Raw genomic sequence first — 21,877 nt, 5'->3', positions numbered from 1 at the left:
GGGAGGAGGCAGTTTGAATAATTCAGCATGGACTAGATGGGCTGAAGGGCCTGCTTGTGTGCTCTACTTTTCTATGACTAATGATTAAGAAGGCGAGAACTAGAGGGCATGAAGCCATAGAGTCACACAGCAGGGAAACAAGCCCTTCAGTCCATCTGACCCATGCTGACCCGGATTCCCATCTGGGCTTGTCCTAAATGCCCACACTCGGCCCATATCCCTCTAAACCTTTCCTATCAATGTACCTGCCCAAATGTCTTTTAAATGTAATTGTACCCACTTCAACCACTCCCATACTCGTTCCATATACCCACCACCATCCCCTCCAATCCTTTTTAAATTCCTCCCCTCTCATCATAAGCCTCTCCCCACTAGTTTTAGACTCCCCTGCCCCAGGAAGAAGACCGTGACCTGCTACTTTATACACACTCATTGGCCACTTCATTAGGTACACCTGTAAACCTGCAAATATCTAATCAGCCAATCATGTGGCAGCAACTCAATGCATAAAAGCATGCAGACCCGGTCAAGAGGTTCAGACCAAACATCAGAATGGCAATGGAATGTGATCTAAGTGACTTTCACCAGGAATTGATTGTTGGTGCCAGATGGGGTGGTTTGAGTATCTCAGAAACTGCTGATCTCCTGGGATATTCACACACAACAGTCTCTAGAGGTTACAGAGAACGGTGTGAAAAACAAGAAACACCCATTGAGTGACAGTTCTGTAGGTGAAAATGCCTTGTTAATGAGGGAGGTCGGAGGAGAATGCCTAGACTGGTTCAAGCTGACAGGAAGGCAACAGTAACTCAAATAACCAATAGTTGTGTACAGGCAAGAATGTCTGAACACACAACATGTAAAACCTTGAGGAGGATGGGCACAACAAAGTGGCCAATGAGTGTGTGTCTGTGTGTTTTATAAAGCCTTTGTCAGGCTACCCCAATCTCCTACACTCCAGGGAAACAGTCTAGGGCGGGGGTCGGCAACCCGCGGCTCCGGAGCCACATGTGGCTCTTTTACGTCTGTGCTGCGGCTCCCTGTTGCTTTGGGAAATAATTGGTCAGTATTTAATTAAAATGTATTTTATGTTAGTTTGTTAGTTTTTGAAATGTAATTCTAAATTTGAAGATTATGGTGATCTTGTACAATCTAATTAAGACGTTGTGGCGACCCATTTCCTGACACATCCGAACCGGCTCACAATTAGCCAGCGTTCAGGCTAAGGGAGATAGCCTACGGGGGTTTGTGAGTACGTGTCTTTTGCAGCATCCGCGCCCATGGGGGGCGGGTTGAGGGAGGCTTAGAAGCAAGGCTGTTTAGTTCGAATAAAGCTATCTTTGACTGCAGTTTACTGACTGCGTGTAGCACACCGCTACAACGTGTTTTTATCGCTGGCTGTCCAGAGGGAAGGTGCTGAAACGCTTTGTCGCGTGTCTGGAAGAAGTGAAAACTTTCCTGGGCAGCAAAGGGCCCACCTTTCCTGAGCTGGAACAGCCAGAGTGGCTGGAAAAGCTACACTTCATGGTAGACGTGACAGCGCACCTGAACACGCTGAACACAGCTCTTCAGGGGTAAGGACGTACAGCCCTGCACATGTTGGAGGATGTTTTGGCATTCGAGCGCAAGTTGACAGTGCTTGCCAGAGATTTACAGAAAGGCACATTGTCTCACTTCCCCAATTTGAGAGAGTTCAAACAAGGTCACGACATGATAAATTCGGAGTATTTACATTCTGCAATCATCGCAATGCAAACATCGTTTGGGAAACGCTTCTGTGAGTTCAGAGAGGAAAAAAACACATTATCCTTCCCGGTCACTCCCCTAAGCATCGATCCATCCCTACTGAATACGACTGCATTGTCAGGTGTGAGTCAACCTGACCAAGTATGATAAATATCTTAATCGCCTATTATTTTACGTATATTCATATGTTTTCATTGTTCAGTGAAATAGTCCTTTTATTTTTCAGGTTGACAGCTGGCTGACGTTATTTTTGGTTTGCTGCTGGCGGCAAATTTAAGTTTGGTGTTTTTCATAAATACAAGAAGGACTCAAATAGACGTTGAGTATTTTACTTAAAAGTAACCTTCAACCCAACGTCTTTTTTTCGGAGTTCAAAATGTTTTTGTTGCAAGCAGAAATGTAATTTCGTTTTCTCTGCAGGAATTCATCAATTTCATAAATGCAACACATTATAGTTTGTTTATACATAGCATAAAGGCAAAACAAAACGTTGTATGCAGTGTTATTTCATTTTAAATGCCAAACGGGTTTTGCGGCTCCCAGTGTTTTCTTTTCTGTGGGAAACGGGTCCAAGTGGCTCTTTCAGTGGTAAAGGTTGCTGACCACTGGTCTAGGGCAACAGGACGGGGCGGTATGACAGCACGACAGTTAGCGCAATGCTCCAAAATGCCAGTGATTGGGGTTCAATTGCTGTCGTTTATTAGTCTCTATGTTCTCCCTGTAACTGTGTGGGTTTCCTCTGGTTTCCTCCCACATTTTAAAGATGTACAGGTTAGGGTTGGGAAACTGAGGGCATGTTACATGGGCACCAGCGTGGCGACACTAGCGGGCTGCCTCCAACACCGTCCACCGATCTCGATGTAAACAACGTGATTCACTGTGTTTTGATATTTTTCTTGTACCTGTGACAAATAAAGCTAATCTTTCATCTTTACCCTGCCTCTTCTTGTAACTCAAGGCCTCCAAAGTTCAAATTTATTATCAGAGTACATCTACATCACCGTGAGGTTCATTTTCTTGTGGGCATACTCAATAAATCCAATAACCAACTTGGGCATTAAAAGGACAACAATCTGTGCAAATACAAAAATAAATAATAACAAACAAACAAACAAATAAATAAATAAGTGATAAATATGGAGAACATGAGATGAAGAGTGAGCCCATAGGTTGTGGGAACATTTCAATGATGAGGTGAAGTTGAGTGAAGTTTTACCCTCTGGTTCAGGATCCTGATGGTTGAGGGGTAGTAACTGCTCCTGAACCTGGTAGTGTGAGTCCTGAGGTTCCTGTACCTTCTTCCTGATGACAGCAGGGAGAAGAGGGCATGGTCTGGGTGGTGAGGATCCCTGATGATGGATGCTGCTTTCCTTCGACAATGCTTCGTGTAAGTGTGCTCAATGGTGCTGGACCTGGTAACATCTCGTGAATCTTTTCCACACTCTTTCTCGCTCAAGGATATCCTTCCCAAATACAGGTGACCAGAGCTGCACACGGTATGCTCAGAGTGCAGTCAGTCCCCAGTCCTGTCAACAACTTGTACAGCTGTGACATGAGGTCGATGCTCCTATACTTAATGTTAGTGGTAAGGTCAGAAGAAGGGATGTGAACTAGCAAATGCGCAATGCTGACCCCTCATTCACCACGCAGGACCCCCTCAGGTAACAATGCAGACCACAACTGAATGCAGGGAGACCAGGACAATACCAGGCTGACTGGTGACGTGTCATACAAATGCCACTGAACAAGATGTCCAACAGGAGAAATATCTTGTGAATGCCCCCTCCTCACCTTCAGTGGATTACCAGTACTGTCAGCATCCTTGGAAATTACCATTAACCTGGTGCTGGACTCGAGTAACCACATAAATACCGTGGTTACAAGCACAGCTCAGAGGTAAGAGATACTGAGGAAAGTGACTCACTAACTCCAAAAGCCTGTCCACTTTGTACAAGGCTCACGTCAGGAGCGTGATGGAACACCCTCCACTTGCCTGGGTGGAGTTAGTCCATGCACTCCACATCCGCCACATCACCTTTCCCCATCTACAAGTCAGGAGTGTGATGGAACATTCCCCACTACCCTGGCTGAGTTAGTCCATGCACTCCATATCCGCCACATCACCTTTCCCAATCTACAAGTCAGGAGTGTGATGGAACACTCCCCACTACACTGGCTGAGTTAGTCCATGCATTCCATATCTGCCACATCACCTTCCTCCCCATCTACAAGTCAGGACTGTGATGGAACACTCCCCACTACCCTGGCTGAGTTAGTCCATGCACTCCACATCTGCCACATCACCTTTCCCCATCTACAAGTCAGGACTGTGATGGAACACTCCCCACTACCCTGGCTGAGTTAGTCCATGCACTCCACATCCGCCACATCACCTTTCCCCATCTACAAGTCAGGACTGTGATGGAACATTCCCCACTACACTGGCTGAGTTAGTCCATGCATTCCATATCTGCCACATCACCTTCCTCCCCATCTACAAGTCAGGACTGTGATGGAACACTCCCCACTACCCTGGCTGAGTTAATCCATGCACTCCACATCTGCCACATCACCTTCCTCCCCATCTACAGGTCAGGAGTGTGATGGAACAGTCCCCACTACCCTGGCTGAGTTCAGCTTCAATGACTCCTAAGACAGCATCTAGAGCAAAGCAGGCCATCCCTTCTGCAACTGTTCACTCACTACACCACCAGTAGAGGCAGCATGCATCATCAACAAGACGCACTGCAGCAACTCACTCTGACTCTGTAGTCAATCCTTCCAGTGTCAGTGTCACTGCACACAAAGCTGAAAGTTCAAAGTAAATTTAATGTCAAGATACGTCCGTATATGTCATCATGTACAACCCCAAGATTCACTTTAAGTATTCAGAGATACAGCACCAAACAGGCCCTTCCTGCAAAGTTCTCTCTAACTTGTAATGACCAGTATGCACAAAAATCTTGTGCTGAGCAACTTTTTGCCCAGTGACAACAACATGTTCACACTGAATTATTTCTTCAATTAAAAACAGTATAAATAAGCCAGTTCTAAAATCTGCAGACAAATCATCGCAAACTCCACATTGTCAACATTGTCCACATCAGAAACCGGAAAAGGAAATGTGATTGTGAAATATACTTAACATGCCAACGAGGTAGAGGGTGACAACCTTCTGTGCGGAGTTTAAGTTCCTTTGCGCGCTAGTAGCGAAAGACGTGTGGGCATGCACACCTTGGAGGGAGCGTTGCCTTCCGGTCCTGTGAGCCACACAAACCCAACAAACCCTAACCTAATTACGGGACAACATCCAATGACCAATTAATCTTCCCGGTACATCTTTGTACTGAGGGAGGAAACCAGAGCACCAGGGGGACGTACAGAACAGTGCCCGGATTGAACACCCCGAATGGTGACTGCATTGCGCTAACCACTGTGCCACCCTGGCACCCAGAAATACGTACATTAGATTGACTGAGAAACTACAAAGACTGACAACCAACGTGCAAACAAAGACAAACTGTGCAAATACGAAAAAATAAACAAACAATTTAAATACGAAACAAACAAATAAATAAACAACACTGAGAACAAGAGTTGTAAAGAGTCCTTGGAAGTGAGTCTGTAGGCTGTGGATTCAGTTCAGGATTGAGGTGAGTGTGGCTACCCATACTGGTTCAGGAGGGGTAATAACTACTCCTGAACCTGGTGGCATGGGACCTGAGGTTCCTGCCCGATGGCAGCAGCGAGAAGAGATCATGGCCTAGATTGGGGGGGGGGGGTCCCTTAACGATAGATAGCTGCATCTACACAGGATAAGGGTCATTGTCCTGTCCATACAGGGTGAGTGTTCCTGTTTATTCATGGTCCAGATATATTTCACCATCCTCCCGTCTACGTCAGAATGGAGTCATGGTGATGTCATCAGCAGAGGACGACTGAGGTCTCACCTGGGGCATTCCGGGGGCCACGGCTGCGACGGGTCACGCTGACTCACCTCCTAGCTGAGTAAAACCCAGTACTCACAGCATGCGTGGTGGGGAACCCACATGCTCTTGCACCCAAGTTACCTGCCCTGTGGGCTGGCTCTCAGGCTGGGGGATGTTGATGGGACGGGGTCTCTCTCATGTCAGGGTGAGGCTGTGTGCTCTGGTCCTAGCCTCTCACACTATAGGAAACACCCTCGCCACATCCACTCTATCCAGGCCTTTCAATATTCAATAGGTTTCAATGAAATTCCTCCTCATTCTTCTAAACTCCAGTGAGTACAGGCCCAGAGCTATCAAACACTCCTCACAAGTTAACTCATTACCTCCTGGGATCATTTTCTTGAACCTCCAGTGTCAGCATGATCTTAGATCAGGGGCCGGAAGCTGTTCAGAACCCTCCAGGTGAGGCCTTACCATAAAGCCTCAGCACCAGACCTCTCGCGATGAATGCTAACCTCGCATTTGCCTTCCTCACCACAGACACAACCTGCAAGTTAATCTTCAGCAAATCCTGCACAAGGTCTGACAAGTCCATTTGCACTCTGAATTCAGAAATTCTCTCCCTGTTTAGGACATAGTCTACACTTCTATTGCTCGTACCAAAGTGCATTCCATCTGCCACTTCTTTGCCCATTCTCCTAATCTAAGTCCTTCTCTGGACTCCCTGCTTCCTGTCACAGTCTCACTGCATGCCTGTCCTCTCCACACGGAGGCCAACTACCCCAGCTACCCTGAATGGTGGACAGTTTTGCGTTTCTTGTTTGGACTTGAAGGTGACAACGCAAAGGGAGATCAGATGGTGAAGACACTACGCTCACACTCATTCGCGGGGTTGGGGGGTGGTGTCGCAGAGTCTCAGTGGCCTGCACAGTACACTGGCAGGTCAGGCAGCATATGCAGAGGACACCAGAAGTCAATGTGGCTTAGACCCTTCATCAGGACTGGAGAGGAAAGGGGGCAGAAGTCTGAATGAGAATGGTAGGGGAGTTGGGGGGTATAGGTGAATACAGATGAGGAGAGGGAGGAAGACAGGAGGGTGGGAGAGCCTGACTTGCTGAGATACTCCAGCAGTTTGTCTACGTTACCCTAACCTTTCTCTCTGTACTGCCGCAGAAACCCAGGACAGGGCAGGCAGGCATTGAAAGTTCAGAGAATGATCCCCGGAACTAAAGTGTTAATGTCTGAGGAACAATTGATAGCTCTGGGTCTGTATTCAGTAGAGTTTAGAAGAATTGGGGGGGGGGGGGTTTGATTGCATTGAAACCTACTGAATGTTGAAAGGCCTAGACAGAGTGGTTGTAGAGAGGATGCTTCCTGTAGTGGGGGAGTCTAGGACCAGAGGGCACAGCCTCAGAATAGGACATCACTTTAGAACAGAGTTGAGGAGGAATTTCTTTGGTCAGAGGGTGGTCAGTCTGTGGAATTCATTGCCACTTGGCTGTGGAGGCCAAGTCACCGGGTATGTTGAAAGCAGAGGTTGATAGGTTCTTGATTAGTCAGGGTGTCAGAGGCTGCGGGAAGAAGACTGGAGAGCGGGGTTGAGGGGGATAATAAATCAGCCACGACAGAATGGTGGAGTAGACTCCATGGCTCAAGTGGCCTAATTCTGCTCCAGTGTCGTATGGTCTTCTGTTAGGGTGCAAAGTACCTAACAGTGGAGTGGCCACAGCTGGAATTTTGTATAGACTCCTGTTTCCTCACTCCAGGATTGTGACCTTTTAATGTTTTTGCTTTATGTGTCAACGAGCAAAACAGACCAAGGAGCAGCAGGGGCAAGTGTCACCACGCTTCTGGCACCAACACCCCTAACCCGTACATCTTCGGGCAGTGGGAGGAAACCCATGCAGTCATGGGGGAACGTATAAACTCCTTACAGACGGCAGCAAAGACTGTACCCAGGTCGCTGGTACTGTAATAAAGTTACACTACTGTGCCATCCAAATCTCTGGTGGGGCGGAGATGGAATTGGAGGTAGCGAGGGTAGAACATCAGGGTGTTGTGCACCGGAGAAACAGGTCATTCGGCCCTCTGCTTCTGCGATAGCCATCTCTAATAATCTTCCATCAATTCCCTTTCCCTCTCTGCCCTGCTCCTGCTGGGAAGATTTACCAGGATGCTGCCTGGATTAGGGAGCATGTCTTATGAGGAGAGGCTGGGTAAGCCCAAGTTTTTCTCTTTGGAGTGAAGGAGGATGAAGTGACATCACCATCATTAGGTGCTGCGTTGTATGACATGGACGATCTCGGTCTTTCCATGACCATGATTGCTCTTGGCAAATTTTTCTACAGAAGTGGTTTGCCATTGCCTTCTTCTGGGCAGTGTCTTCACAAAGACAAGTGACCCCCCCCCCGCCAATTATTATCAATACTCTTCAGGGATTGTCTGCCCGATGTCAGTGGTCACATTACTAGGACGTGATATTTGCTGGCTGCTCATACGACCATCCACCACCTGCTCTCGTGGCTTCACGTGACCCTGATTGGGGGGCTAAGCAGGTGCTACACCTTGCCCAAGGGTGACCTGCAGGCTAGTGGAGGGAAGGAGCACCTTACACCTCCTTTGGTGGAGACGTATCGCCACCCTGCCACCCTGGGGGTACACAAGATGATAAGGGGCATTGATAGAGTGGACAGCCAGTGACTTTTTCCGGGTAGAAATGGCTAATTTAAGAGAGCATAACTTTAAAGTAATTGGAGGAAGATACAGGGTGGATATCAGAAGTAGGTTTTTTTTACACAGAGAGTGATGGGTGTGTGGATCACACTGCCCAGGGTGGTGATAGCGGGAGATAATTATAGATATTTAAGGAACTCTCCAATAGGCACAGGGATGATAGGAAAATGGAAGGTTATGTGGGAGGGATCTTAGAGCAGGTGAAAGGGTCAGCATAACATTGTGGGCCGAAGGGCCTGTACTGAGCTATACCAATCACAGGTGAAGCCCTTCCCACCGTTGAGCACATCTACAAGGAGCACTGCCACAACTGAGCAGCATCCATCATCATGGACCCCAGGTTCAGGAACAGTTATTACCCCTCAACCATCAGGCTCCTGAACCAGTGTGGAGAGCTTCACTCACCTCAACTCTGATTCAACAACCTACAGATTCATTTTCAAGGACTCTTTACAACTCTTGTTCTCAGTATTATTTACTGATAAAGTGTTTATTTATTTTATCACTTCTGAATTTGCACAGTTTGTCTTTTGCATGTTGGTTGTTTGCCCGTCTTTGTGTGCAGTTTTGCATTGATTCTATTGCATTTCTTTGTTCTGATGTGAATCCCAAGGTAGCATGTACATACTTTGACAATAAGTTTACTTTGAGCTTTGTTCTGTGTGCTAAAAGTTTCTTCCCAGATACCTCCTATATGCTGTTACTGCTCCTGCCTCCATCACCTCCTCCGACAGCTTCTTCCATTGCCACCAGGAAAAAAATTACCCCTCAGATCCTCTTAAAGGCTCCTCCCTCTCATCTGAAACTTCTGCCCTCTGAGCGTTGAGCACCCCAACTATGAGAGAAGTACACTACCCCCATTTATGCCTCTCATAATTTTACACACCGCTCAACATCCAAGACGTTGGTGAAGCTGCATTTGGAACGTTGTGTTCAGATTTGATCCCCGTGTTCGTAAGGTTGCTATTCAGCCGCAAAGAGTGCAGAGAAAATTTACCAGGGTTCAGGAGACTGAATTATGGAGAGAGGCTGCAAACTCAGCCAGCTCCATCAAAGGCACTCGCCTGCCCAGCGTCCAGGACCTCTTCAAAGAGCAATGCCTCAAGAAGCTGACATCCATCATTAAGGACCCCCAACACCCAGGACAAGCCCTCTTCTCATTGATGTGGTACAGGGGTCTGAAAGCACACGCTCAAAGATTTAGTCTTTCCATGACCATGACTGCTCTTGGCAATTTTTCCTACAGAAGTGGTTTGCCATCACCTTCTTCTGGGCAGTGTCTTTGCAAGATGGGTGACCCCAGCCTTTCTCAATACTCTTCAGAGATCGTCTGCCTGGTGTCAGTGGTCGCACAACCAGGACTCGTGATCTGCACCAGCTGCTCGTACAACCATCCACTACCTGCTCCCGTGGTTTTATGTGACCCTGATTGGGGGGCTAAGCAGGTGCTACACCTTGCCCAAGGGAAGGGGAGGGAAGGAGTGCCTGATATATATATATATTTTTTTTTAAATTGTAATTTACAGTTTTTATTATGTACTGCAATATACTGTCAATTTCATGACAATTGCCAGTGATATTAAATTTGATTCCAGTTCTGAGTTTGAGCATTTTCCATGGCGCATCAGAGATTGAGAGGCGATCTTATGGAGGGTTACAAAATTATGCAGAATTTTTTTTCCACTGGGATTGAGGGATCAAGAACTAGAGGGTACAGGTTTAAGGTGAGATAGGTAGGATTTTGTCTGTCTTATTACTGTGCAAGGTGTGTTGGAGTGGAGTTTCTGGATGGTGTGGACAGCCCTGTGGCGATGGAGGTCAGGCTCGAGGAGACCGTAGCTGCTAGCATGAACTCTGCACATGGGCGGCTCACATAAGATGGTTGCTACCTTGTTGAGTTTTCTGAGCAATAACAGGGTTGAGGCAGCTATGTGGGTGTCCGGGCAGCCCTTTGTAGGGATAGCCTGCCCGCCCTGGAAGGGGAAGCCCCTAGAAAAGGTGGGGTAAAGAAAGCTTGCTCAGATTTCACCTGACTGGCTCACCGCAGCCAGCTGGCCTTCACCACTGCGGTAAGAAGTTTAAGAAGATGAAACTGACTGTTGTCACATGGAATGTGCGAACAATGCTGGTTAACGACTCAAGACCAGAAAGGAGAACTGCTTTGATAGCTAAGGAATTGGAAAGATACAACATTGATATTGCTGAGCTCCAAGAGACAAGGATTGAAGCACAGGGTTAGATCCAAGAAAATACTCACACTTTCTTTTGGATTGGGAAAACTAACGAAAGGAGAGATGCAGGGGTGGCCTTTGCTATTTCCAACAAGAGCCAGCAAATTGCCGACAGTTCGGATAGGGATATCTGAAAGGATCGTGCGACATGGTGTTCCCATCGTTTCCTGAGTTTGATCAACAATGGCATATTCTGACGAAGACAAGGAGTCCTTCTATCAGGAACTGCCTGAAGTAACTGATAATGTCCCTACGGTAGACAAGTTGCTCATCTTGGGATATTTCAATGCTATAGGGTAGGCTAGGATCACAGTACCGATGTCATTGGCAAATTAGGTAAAGGCAAAAAGAACGCCAGTGGTGACCTTATGCTAAACTTTTGTGCTCAGAGGGAATTGTGTGTTAACAACACTTTCTTTTGTCAACCCGAGAAGAAATACTTCACCTGGATGCACCCAAGGTCAAAGCATCTCCATTTGCTTGACTACGTTGTGACTCGCAGAGCAGATATGCCGCAGATTCTATCGACAAAAGCTATGCGTGGAGCAGAGTGCTCATCTGATCATTGCATGGTACGATAACAGCTTAGACTTAAACTGCTGATGCCGAGGCGGAAAACACCCAGTGAAGCACCCGAGAAATTGGATGTCAACATCAGAGGAGACTTATCACAGCATTGGCATTATCTCTCCAAGATGACAAAGACCCTCTCAATGACCCAACCAATACTGAAGAATGGTGGAAGCAGCTCAAGAAAACCATCCATTCAACTGCAAGTGTGGTGCTTGGCCACCTTAAGAGAAAAACTCCTGACTGGTTTCAAGAACAAATTGATTCAATTCAAGAACTGTTGGAGATGAAACAAAAGCTTTATATGTGTCACTTGAAAGAGAACTCTGAAAGAAGCAAAGCAGCATTTAAGGCAGTGAAAGCCAAAGTTCAAAGGGAGATCGGGGTTATGAAGAACAGCTGGTGGAATAAGAAAGCGGAAGAACTGCAAGCAATGTCGGAGAGGAATGACCACCAGGGGCTCTTCTCAGGACTGGAAGCTATGTATGGTCCAAGAAGCAATACAGTGGCCCCAGTTAAAACTGCAGTGTAGTTTTGGAAGAAATGCAACCGTAGTGTTTGTAGAAACTACCGAGGAATCTCCCTTCTGTCCACAGCTGGAAAGATTATGGTGAAGATACTGCTCAAGCTTTGCACTGAGAGGAAAGACATCACTGAGTGATGGAGGGAACACTTCGTAACCTTCTAAACTAACAACGTGTGGTTAACCGCAATATGTGTGAAAGGCTCACAACTAGACCGGTATAAGGAGAGCTATGCGGACTCATCACTATGACGGAACTTAATAAGGCTTTAAAAGATACCAGAAGTGATAAAGCACCCGGGCAAGATGGCATTCCATCAGAGGTACTGAAGCAAGGTTGTCCTGCTCTGAATACTGAACTGTTGAACTTATATAATGCTCGCTGGCAAAATCAATGTCTCCCTCAGGACTTCAAAGATGCGCTGATAGTCACCATCTACAAGAAGAAATGCGACCGTAGTGTTTGTAGAAACCACCAAGGAGTCTCCCTTCTGTCCACAGCTGGAAAGATTATGACGAAGATACTGCTCAACCGGCTCAAGATCATCTCAGAAGATGTGCTTTCTGAAAGCCAATGTGGCTTTAGGGCTGGAAGAGCAACCACTGACATGATTTATACTTGTTGCAACTCCAGGAGAAGGCGGTAGAACAGCAGCAACCGTTGTACATTGTCTTTGTTGATTTCTCACAAGCATTTGATACGGTGGACAAAGAAACACTCTGGGAAGTGCTCAAAACTTATGGCTGTCCAGATAGAGCAGTTATGATGATCAAGTTGTTTCATGAGTCTGGCAAATTATCTATCAGAGGAGACGACAGCGAAGCCTTCATCATCAGCCATGGGTAAAACAGGGATGTGTTCTTGCTCCAACTTGGTTCACACTATATCTTGCTGCAGTTTTGAAAATAATGCACCATAATTTGGACAAAGGTGTGTACATCAGAACTCGCTCAGATGGAAAATTGTTTAACCTGTGAAGACTCAAAGCCTATGTGTCAGAGAGCTTCTGTATGCAGACGACTCAACCCTGGTTGCTACTGATGTTAATGTGATTCAAGAAATTGTAGACCGCTTCTCATTTGCTGCCATTCTTTTTGGCCTATGAATCAATGCCTCCAAAACCCAACTTCTGTACCAGCCTCCTCCTCTGTGTAGTCCCAGTGAGACCCAACCACCAGTCATATCGGTCAATGGGGTAGTGCTGAAATGTTCTGACTCTTTCACGTACTTAGGAAGTGCTGAGACCAACACCAACTCATCAGATCCGGAAGCTGAGAGGAGAATTCAATCAGCTACAAAAGTCTTTGGTGCTTTGCAGAAGCGACTTTGGTCTCACCACAACATTAAAACAGAAACCAAGGTCAAAGTGTATAACACAGCTGTATTACCATCTCTGCTTTATTCAACTGAAACAATGACATTATATCGGAAGCACATCAAGAAATTGACCAAGACACAACTCAGGCACTTACGCCAAATATTACACATCAAGTGTCAAGAGAGGGTACCAGATGTGGAGGTGCTCAAATGTGCTGGGACGGTCAGCGCAGAATCGCTCATCACAGCTTCTCAGCTGCGTTGGACTGGTCATGTCACAAGAATGAGCGATGATCGTTTACCCAAAGTTGTTGTCTACGGCGAGCTACATGAAGGAACGAGGAAGCATAGTGGTCAGAAGCTGCTCTACAAAGATGTGCTCAAGCGCCATATGAAGAACACTGACATGAATGTCAACATCTGGGAGAAAGATGCTTTGGACAGAAGAAGTTGGCACTGCATTGTCAATCCCAGCTATTGAGGAGAAAAGGCAGAAGAAATATGAAGCAGGTCATGAACGCAGACATTCGATGGTAGACCAGTCAAATCAGAAATGCAACTGATGTGGGAGACAGTGCCAATCCAATGCTGGTCTTGTGGCCATAAACGTGCCTGCAGAGACTAAACTCTCAGCATGGTCTACATCAAAATCGATGGACAGCGAAGAAGAAGAAGAAGAAGAATCAGAATCAGGTGGAACATCACTGATATACTCGCTGCAACGCAAGAATTATTGCAAGTTACAAGATACAAAACCAAAAAGAAAGCAGCACAAAAGAGAGCAAAATGGTGAGGAAGGATGGTGAGGAAGTCTGATGTTGGAGGGGAAGGAGCTGATCCCGAAATGTTGAGCCTTCAGGCTCCAGTACCTCCCCCTTCTTCTACGCTTCTCGTCCTCCTTCACTCCAGCTCACTCGACCTATCCTCATACGGCAAGCTCTCTAATCCAGGCAGCATCCTGGTAAATCTCATTAGCAATATTTAAAAGGTATTTGGGCAGGTACATGGATAGGAAAAGATTTAGAGCTGGGTTTCGGGTCCGAAAAGATGCCACAGGGCATATCTGGAGCCCTTGCAACCTTCCTGCGGGGCAGGTGGAAGACCATAGGGGATATGGAGGCGTTTGGAGTTTTGGTGTATGTGGATGATCTCTTGGTACTTGGATTTGCCTCAGGAGAATATGAAGTGAGGTCGTTGCAGGAGCAGCTGAGAACTACCGAGTTAAAGTGTTTTCTGGACACGTGCCAGGGCTGGCGAAGGTCGCAGCTCGTGAGTGACTGTCTCTACGGAATCAAGTTTGAAATGAAGACTGAGAGACTGGAGAAAGCGATCTGGAACCAGTCGGAAGACTTACAAGTTGGAGAGAATGAAGAAAGTTGTCTGACTGAGGGTAATAGCAAACTGAGAACCCGGAGAGGGGAGTTTGCAGAGGTGAAGAAATTACAGACGAATCTCAGAAGAGAGAAGCGGAAGCTTGAAGGGAACCTGAAGATGACCATCGACAGTTCAAATGAAGTGCAAAACCTGAAAGTTGATCTGGAAGAAGTCATGAGGAAGAAAAAGCTGGAGAGAAGTGCAGTGAATACTGAACAGGAGGCTGAAGAGACTGCGGGAGCAGTGCAGGCCACGTGTTTCCATTTGGAGAAGATCAAACAGCAGCTACCGATCACAGGAATGAGGAAGAATACAGATTCGATGGATGATGTGCTGGATGTGTGGTACATGCTGCCTTTTGCTGACTTTCCCTCGATTGAGGAAGAGACCTTTGGCCCTTCTCCCATTGAGTCAGGTGTAGCGGGGAGGGTTAGCTGTGTGCAGTGTGGGGCATGAGTGAGAGGTTGAGAGAGGAGTTGGTAGTGGGCCCAAGGTATCCCCAGTTGTGTCCGAGCCTGAAGGGTTTAGGTGAGGGGGTACGGAGGCCTCAGAAGGGTTAGGGAACTCCCAGATAGTTGGCCTAAGTAGCGCCTGAGGAACAGGGCATGAGGGTTACTGTGTGGGGAGGAGATGTCACTGTTTGTGCTTGGGTTACGGTGTGTTGGCAGGAAAGGTGGCGAGTTATTTAGTAGTCATGAGGACATGACTTTTATTTGGTGGAGGGAGAGTGTAAAGGGGGTTTCTTCTTTTTTCTTTGTTACTGTTGGGAAAGGGTTTCTTTTTGTTAACTAGCAGGAATGCTAATTTACTGATAACGAGAATGGTATTCCTTTGTAAACCAAATGGGGATTAATGTTCTTTCTTCTGAGTCTGTAAGCTTTTGTTGACGGGCTTTTGGGCAGATCGGCGCGAGGGGGTCGAGAGAGAGGACGCAATGCTCTAAGCTGGGCGAGGATCGGACCCCAAAGGGGGGGTCCGAGGCCGGGAGATTCTCCGAGGGGAGGGGGGATGAAGCTAGATGTGCTTGGTTGACCACTCGGAGGGTCCTGAGCTGTTTGGAGAGTCGAGGAGTTCGGAGGGCCCTGAGCTGCGAGTCGAGGAGTTCGGAGGGGATCGAATGGTGGCCAGAAGACTTCAGTAATTGAGCTCCAACGGCTGTGCATGAAGTGGTTTGGACTTTGATAAGTTTGGCGCCTTTTCTTTAATTTTCTCTTCATATATACTGTATCGTTATTAATCACAGTTATAGTAACCTTTATAAATTGTACTAATCGCATATGGTGTACTGTCTGGTTTTGGGCGAGGCGGGGACATCACACAGCATCCACACCAGCTGATTACCCAGTTTGGCGGGGCTGAAGGCCGCTCCCCCAGACGAGAACGAGCTGAGTGAGCCTGAGGCGACCCAGGGGGTTACACTTACAAAGCTTTAACATGACCTCTGCACCCTGACCAATGGGGGCAAGTGTGCCTAATGACTTCTTTACCACTGTCTGCTTGCATGAATCTGGATCCCAAAATCCCTCTGAACATCAATGCCATTGTGGCATCGGCCATGAACAGAGTACTGTCTCTTTATATTTGACCTCCTAAGGTGCAATACCTCATACTTCCTGGATTAAACTCCAACCACAGGGGGGTGCTGAAGCCAACACACACACACACACACACACACACACACACACACACACACACAAACAAACAGACAGATACACACACATACACACACACTTAGACACACAAACTTACAGACAGACAGATACACACACACACACACACACACACACACACACAGATCAGTGGTAACAAGCAGGCTGAGAGGTAGTGACTGAAGTCCCTTCTCCTGGTGGCAAAGATACAGCAAACACATAAGTTTTCCATGCGGTGAAGTTCAGCACCTTACTGGAGAACACTTGATAAGCTTCAGGCATCTGAAACTGGACCACCTGAACCCCAGAAAACCACAGTTAACTCATACAACCACGTTCACAACAGCTTTCAGCTTGTACCAGGTTTTCAGACAAAGAAATGCTCAGGGTATTCCTGCAGTGGATATTTGAGAGGCATTTGGGACAGCTTAGTTGAAAGAGTGAGGTTTCAAAAGAGCAGAAAAATGAAGAGAGTTCCAGTGATCAGGAACCAGCCACCCATGATGAGTAAACCAAATGAAGAGGTGACTGAGAGATGGGAATTGGAGATCTTACAAGGTTATAAGGTTTGTTGCACACTCCCGGAGTCAGACACAGAGTGAAGCTCCCTCCACACCGTCCCATCACACACTCCCGGGGTCAGAAACAGGGTGAAGCTCCCTCCACACCGTCCCATCACACACTCCCGGAATCAGAGACAGAGTGAAACTCCCTCCACACCGTCCCATCACACACACCCGGTGTCAGACACAGAGTGAATCTCCCTCCACACTGTCCCATCACACACTCCCAGGGTCAGACGCAGAGTGAAGCTCCCTCCACACCGTCCCATCACACACTCCCGGAGTCAGACACAGAGTGAATCTCCCTCCACACCATCCCATCACACAGTCCCGGAGTCAGACACAGAGTGAAGCTCCCTCCACACCGTCCCATCACACACACCCGGTGTCAGACACAGAGTGAATCTCCCTCCACACTTTCCCATCACACACTCCCAGGGTCAGACACAGAGTGAAGCTCCCTCCACACCGTCCCATCACACACTCCCAGAGTCAGACACAGAGTGAAGCTCCCTCCACACCATCCCATCACACAGTCCCAGAGTCAGACACAGAGTGAATCTCCCTCCACACTGTCCCATCACACACTCCCAGGGTCAGACACAGAGTGAAGCTCCCTCCACACCGTCCCATCACACACTCCCGGAGTCAGACACAGAGTGAATCTCCCTCCACACCACCCCATCACACACTCCCGGGGTCAGACACAGAGTGAAGCTCCCTCCACACCATCCCATCACACAGTCCCAGAGTCAGACACAGAGTGAATCTCCCTCCACACTGTCCCATCACACACTCCCAGGGTCAGACACAGAGTGAAGCTCCCTCCACACCGTCCCATCACACACTCCCGGAGTCAGACACAGAGTGAATCTCCCTCCACACCACCCCATCACACACTCCCGGGGTCAGACACAGAGTGAAGCTCCCTCCACACCATCCCATCACACAGTCCCAGAGTCAGACACAGAGTGAATCTCCCTCCACACTGTCCCATCACACACTCCCAGGGTCAGACACAGAGTGAAGCTCCCTCCACACCGTCCCATCACACACTCCCGGAGTCAGACACAGAGTGAATCTCCCTCCACACCACCCCATCACACACTCCCGGGGTCAGACACAGAGTGAAGCTCCCTCCACACCATCCCATCACACAGTCCCAGAGTCAGACACAGAGTGAATCTCCCTCCACACTGTCCCATCACACACTCCCAGGGTCAGACACAGAGTGCTCCCTCCACACCGTCCCATCACACACTCCCGGAGTCAGACACAGAGTGAATCTCCCTCCACACCACCCCATCACACACTCCCGGGGTCAGACACAGAGTGAAGCTCCCTCCACACCATCCCATCACACAGTCCCGGAGTCAGACACAGAGTGAAGCTCCCTCCACATTGTCCCATCACACACTCCCGGGGTCGAACACAGAGTGAAACTCCTTCCACACCGTCCCTTCACACACTCCCGGTGTCAGACACAAAGTGAAGCTCCTTCCACACCATCCCATCACACACTCCCGGAGTCAGACACAGAGTGAAACTCCTTCCACACCGTCCCTTCACACACTCCCGGGGTCAGTCACAGAGTGAAACTCCCTCCACACTGTCCCATTACACACTCCCTGGTGCCAGACACAGAGCTCCCACTACACAAGGGGCTTCATGGCATTAAAAAATCTTGGGAACCCCTGCTGTACCCCGTCCCATCACACACAGTCCTGGGGTCAGACAGAGCGTGAAGCTCCCTCTATATTGACTGTCTCAAGAAGCAAGTGAGCTTCGCCGGGTGAGGCAACATCGATATTTATCTGTCCGGCCACCTCCCTGAAGGCTGTGAACAGGCTGTTGTTCGCCAAGAGCGGGCTGTATGTTGAAAGGTTGCCTCACTTCCTGCAGCACAGGGTGACCATACTCCTCGCTGACTGGTTACACAAAATGCAGCATAGTACAGGCCCTTCAGCCCACAATGTTGTGCCAACTCTTTAACCTACCTGAAGATCTATCTAACCCTTCCCTCCATTTGTCTATCATCCACGTGCCTAACTGAGAGTTTCTTAGCTGTCCCTGCCTCTGCCACCACCCCTGGCAGGGTGTTCCACACACCCACCACTCTCATTGCAAATTAAAGCATCCCCCTATACTTTAATCCACTCACCTCAAAATTACGACAAGCCTCCAAAGGGACCACAACCTTGTCGTAGGGTTTGGAGGCTTGCATGCCTCGATGACCCAAAGAGCTATGTTGGCTGGAGTCAGGGCTTTATGCTTCGGCTCTTGGTAGGGTCGCCCATGCCAAACATGACCATGCCAGACTCCAACTGGTCCACTGGTCCACCAGGTTTGGGGCTAACAATCCGGACTGGCCAAACAAAACTGTCATGGAAACAGCAATGAAGAATCCTTCTACATCTGAGTGTGATGGTATTCCTGAGCCTCCAACCAGGGCTTGCATGACTGACAGTCGTGAAAACCGAGACGAAGTTACTGACGCGATGAAGGAACCTTTGAACACCAGCAGAAATGGGGGACCATCACTGCTGCCCTAAACTCCAGTGGCATAATGGGCAGTAAGTAATTATTAGCCATTTCCACCCTGGGGAAAATCTATGTCTTTTATCATCATGTTAATCTTTATCAAGTCACCTCTCAGCCTCCATTGCTCCATAGAAGAAAAGCCCTAGCCCACTAAACCTATCCTCATAAGACACAGGATTAGCATCCTGAAAAATCTCCTCTGCACCCTCTCCAGGGCTTCCTATACTGAGCCGACAATACTCCAAGTGTGGTCTGACCTGAGTTGTATACAGCTGCAACGTTACCTTGCGGCTCTTGAACTCAATCCCCAGACGGATGAAGCCGAGACAGCGTACACCTCCAGAACCACCCTATCAACTCGAGTAGCAGCTTTGAGGGATCCATGAACGTGGACCCCAAGATCCCTCTGTTGCTCCATGCTACTGAGAATCCTGCCATTAACCCTGTACTCCTCCCTCTCGTTGCCGTGGCTCACCGGCCAAAGCTCGTGAAGTTCGCTCGGAATGCAGGGATAAGACAGGATGCAGGGCTCTTGGACTTCATTGAGAGACCCTATAGTGGGGAGGGTGGTACAAGACTGAGCAAGGGGCCATCCTGAGTTTGCACTGTGCCACTGACTTGCTGCGTATGACTAGTAAAACCCTTGCCCTGTCCCTGCCATCACTCTCATTCTCTCTCTGTTTCGTTCTCACCCTCACACACTCTCTCTCTGTTTCGTTCTCACTCTCACACATTCTCTCTCTCATTCTCTGTACCTATATCTCTATCTCTACCTCCCTTATTCACTTTTTCTCATTCGCTGTCATATTCACACCCTCATTCTCCCTCACTCACTCTCTTCTCTCTCTCCCTCCCTCTCCTCCCTCTCGTTATGCCCACTCTTGTTGTCCCAATCTTCCCCCCATCCACTCCCCCAAACAACACTGCCCCTGTTTCCAAAGTTCCCGAGGCACCAATTCCTAAGGAATTCCTTGGCCCACCCCACCTCGGCCTATCTCACTTCCTCCAGGCTCTGGGTCTCTCTCCAGCTCTGAGCTCTTGCTCATTTCTGGATGTCACAACACCCAGTCATGGCCGCATGGGCCACCTCTCTGAGCTCTGCATCTCCCTCCCTCCACCCTCTTTCTCTCTGTCTCTCTCTCTACCCTCTGAAAAGCCAAGGATCGTGGCGGGGTAGTGCATATTGATGCTACCTGGGTTCAATCTCAGTCCCCGAAGCTGTCCGTGTGGAGTTTGCACCCTCTCACTGGGACCAATTATGTTTCCCCTGGGTGCTCTGGTTCCTTCCCATTTTCCAAAGACCTGCCGGTGAAATGGCCACTCTACACTGCCCCTCAGATTAGGTGACTAGAAGGAGGATTCATGGGGGGGGTGGAATATGTGTGAGGGACAGTAACATGCAGGGAAACACGACCAAAAGACATAGCAGCAGAACTATGCCATTCGGCCCATTCAATCCATTCTATCATGGACCCACTTTTCTCCAACCCAATCCCCCTTAACCCCCGACCAGTGACCTGCACCCTAACTACAAGACATAGGAGCAGAATTAGGCCATTCCGTCCATTGTGTCTGCGCCGCCATTCCATCACGGCTGATTTATTATCCTTCTCCCCAATTTGACGCCCTGACTAATCAGGAACCTATCAACCTCTGATTTAAATGTACCCAATGACTTGGCCTCCAGAGTGACTGCTGCAATCAATTCCACAGATTCACCACCTTCTAGTGAAAGAAATTGCTCCTCATCTCCATTCTGAAAGGACGGCCTTCCATTCTGAGGCTGTGCCCTCTGGCCCTAGACTGCCCCACAATAGGAAACAGTCTTCCAACGTCCACTCTTTCCAGGCATTTCAATACTTAGTAGGCTTCAGTGAGATCTTCCCTCACTCTAGAGGAGAGGGGACGGGACCAGTGGCTTTCTTTCACAGAATCATATAAACACACAGCACAGGGCCAGGCCTTTCAGCCCATCTTGCCCATGCTGACCATAATGTTTATCCACACAGAATACAACACGGAAGAAAGGCCCTTCGGCCCAACTGATCCATGCTAACTGTGTTGGCCTGTTAGTAAGTCCCAGCTGGCTGTGTTTGGCCCATAGCCCTCTGATCCTCTCCTCTCTGTGTACTTATCTAGATGGCTTTTAGTCTCAACCATTATTCCTGTCTTCCAAATGCACACACCTATACAGCCAAACAAAATGTTCTTCAGGGACCAAGGCAAAAACCACAGTACGAATTTCACATACAGCACAAAGTAATATTAACACAATATTACAAGAGAATAGACTATTAGAAGACAGATATAAAGTGCACAAATGAAATATAGCCATTCTTCAGTGGATTCGGCCCAGTCCATCCCAAACACTGAGCGGACCCACACAGAACACTGCCACAGGAAAGCAGCATCCATCATCAGGGACCCCCATCGCCCAGGACATGCTCTCGTCTCGATGCTGCCATCGGGTCGAAGGTACAGGAGCCTCAGGACTCGCACTACCAGGTTCAAGAAGTTACTACCCCTCAACTATCAGGCTCTTGAACAAAAGGGCACAACTACACTCACTTGCCCCATCATTGAGATGTTCCCACAACCAATGATCTCACTTTAAGGGCTCTTTATGTCATTATCTCATGTTCTCGTTATTTATCACTATTTATTTATATTTGCATTTGCAGTTTGCTGTCTTCTGCACTC

General features: G+C 48.1%; 1 protein-coding gene across 3 annotated transcripts in view; it reads right to left on the bottom strand.

Annotated features, from left to right (window-relative positions):
- Nucleotides 1-21,877, bottom strand: part of LOC132380670 (endothelial transcription factor GATA-2-like) — a 41,054-nt gene that overhangs the window by 7,722 nt on the left and 11,455 nt on the right. The window contains exon 1 of one of the 3 annotated variants that reach the window (XM_059949653.1): nt 18,798-20,686. The exons of the other annotated variants lie outside the window; for them this stretch is intronic. The gene's annotated coding sequence lies outside the window, so the exon portion shown is untranslated. Of the gene's footprint in view, nt 1-18,797; nt 20,687-21,877 lie in introns of those variants that run through there. 3 annotated transcript variants of the gene reach the window in all.

The sequence above is a fragment of the Hypanus sabinus genome, chromosome 24, assembly GCF_030144855.1.
Source record: "Hypanus sabinus isolate sHypSab1 chromosome 24, sHypSab1.hap1, whole genome shotgun sequence".
NCBI classification, from domain to species: Eukaryota; Metazoa; Chordata; class Chondrichthyes; order Myliobatiformes; family Dasyatidae; genus Hypanus; species Hypanus sabinus.
This window is presented reverse-complemented; position numbering and strand designations above follow the sequence as displayed.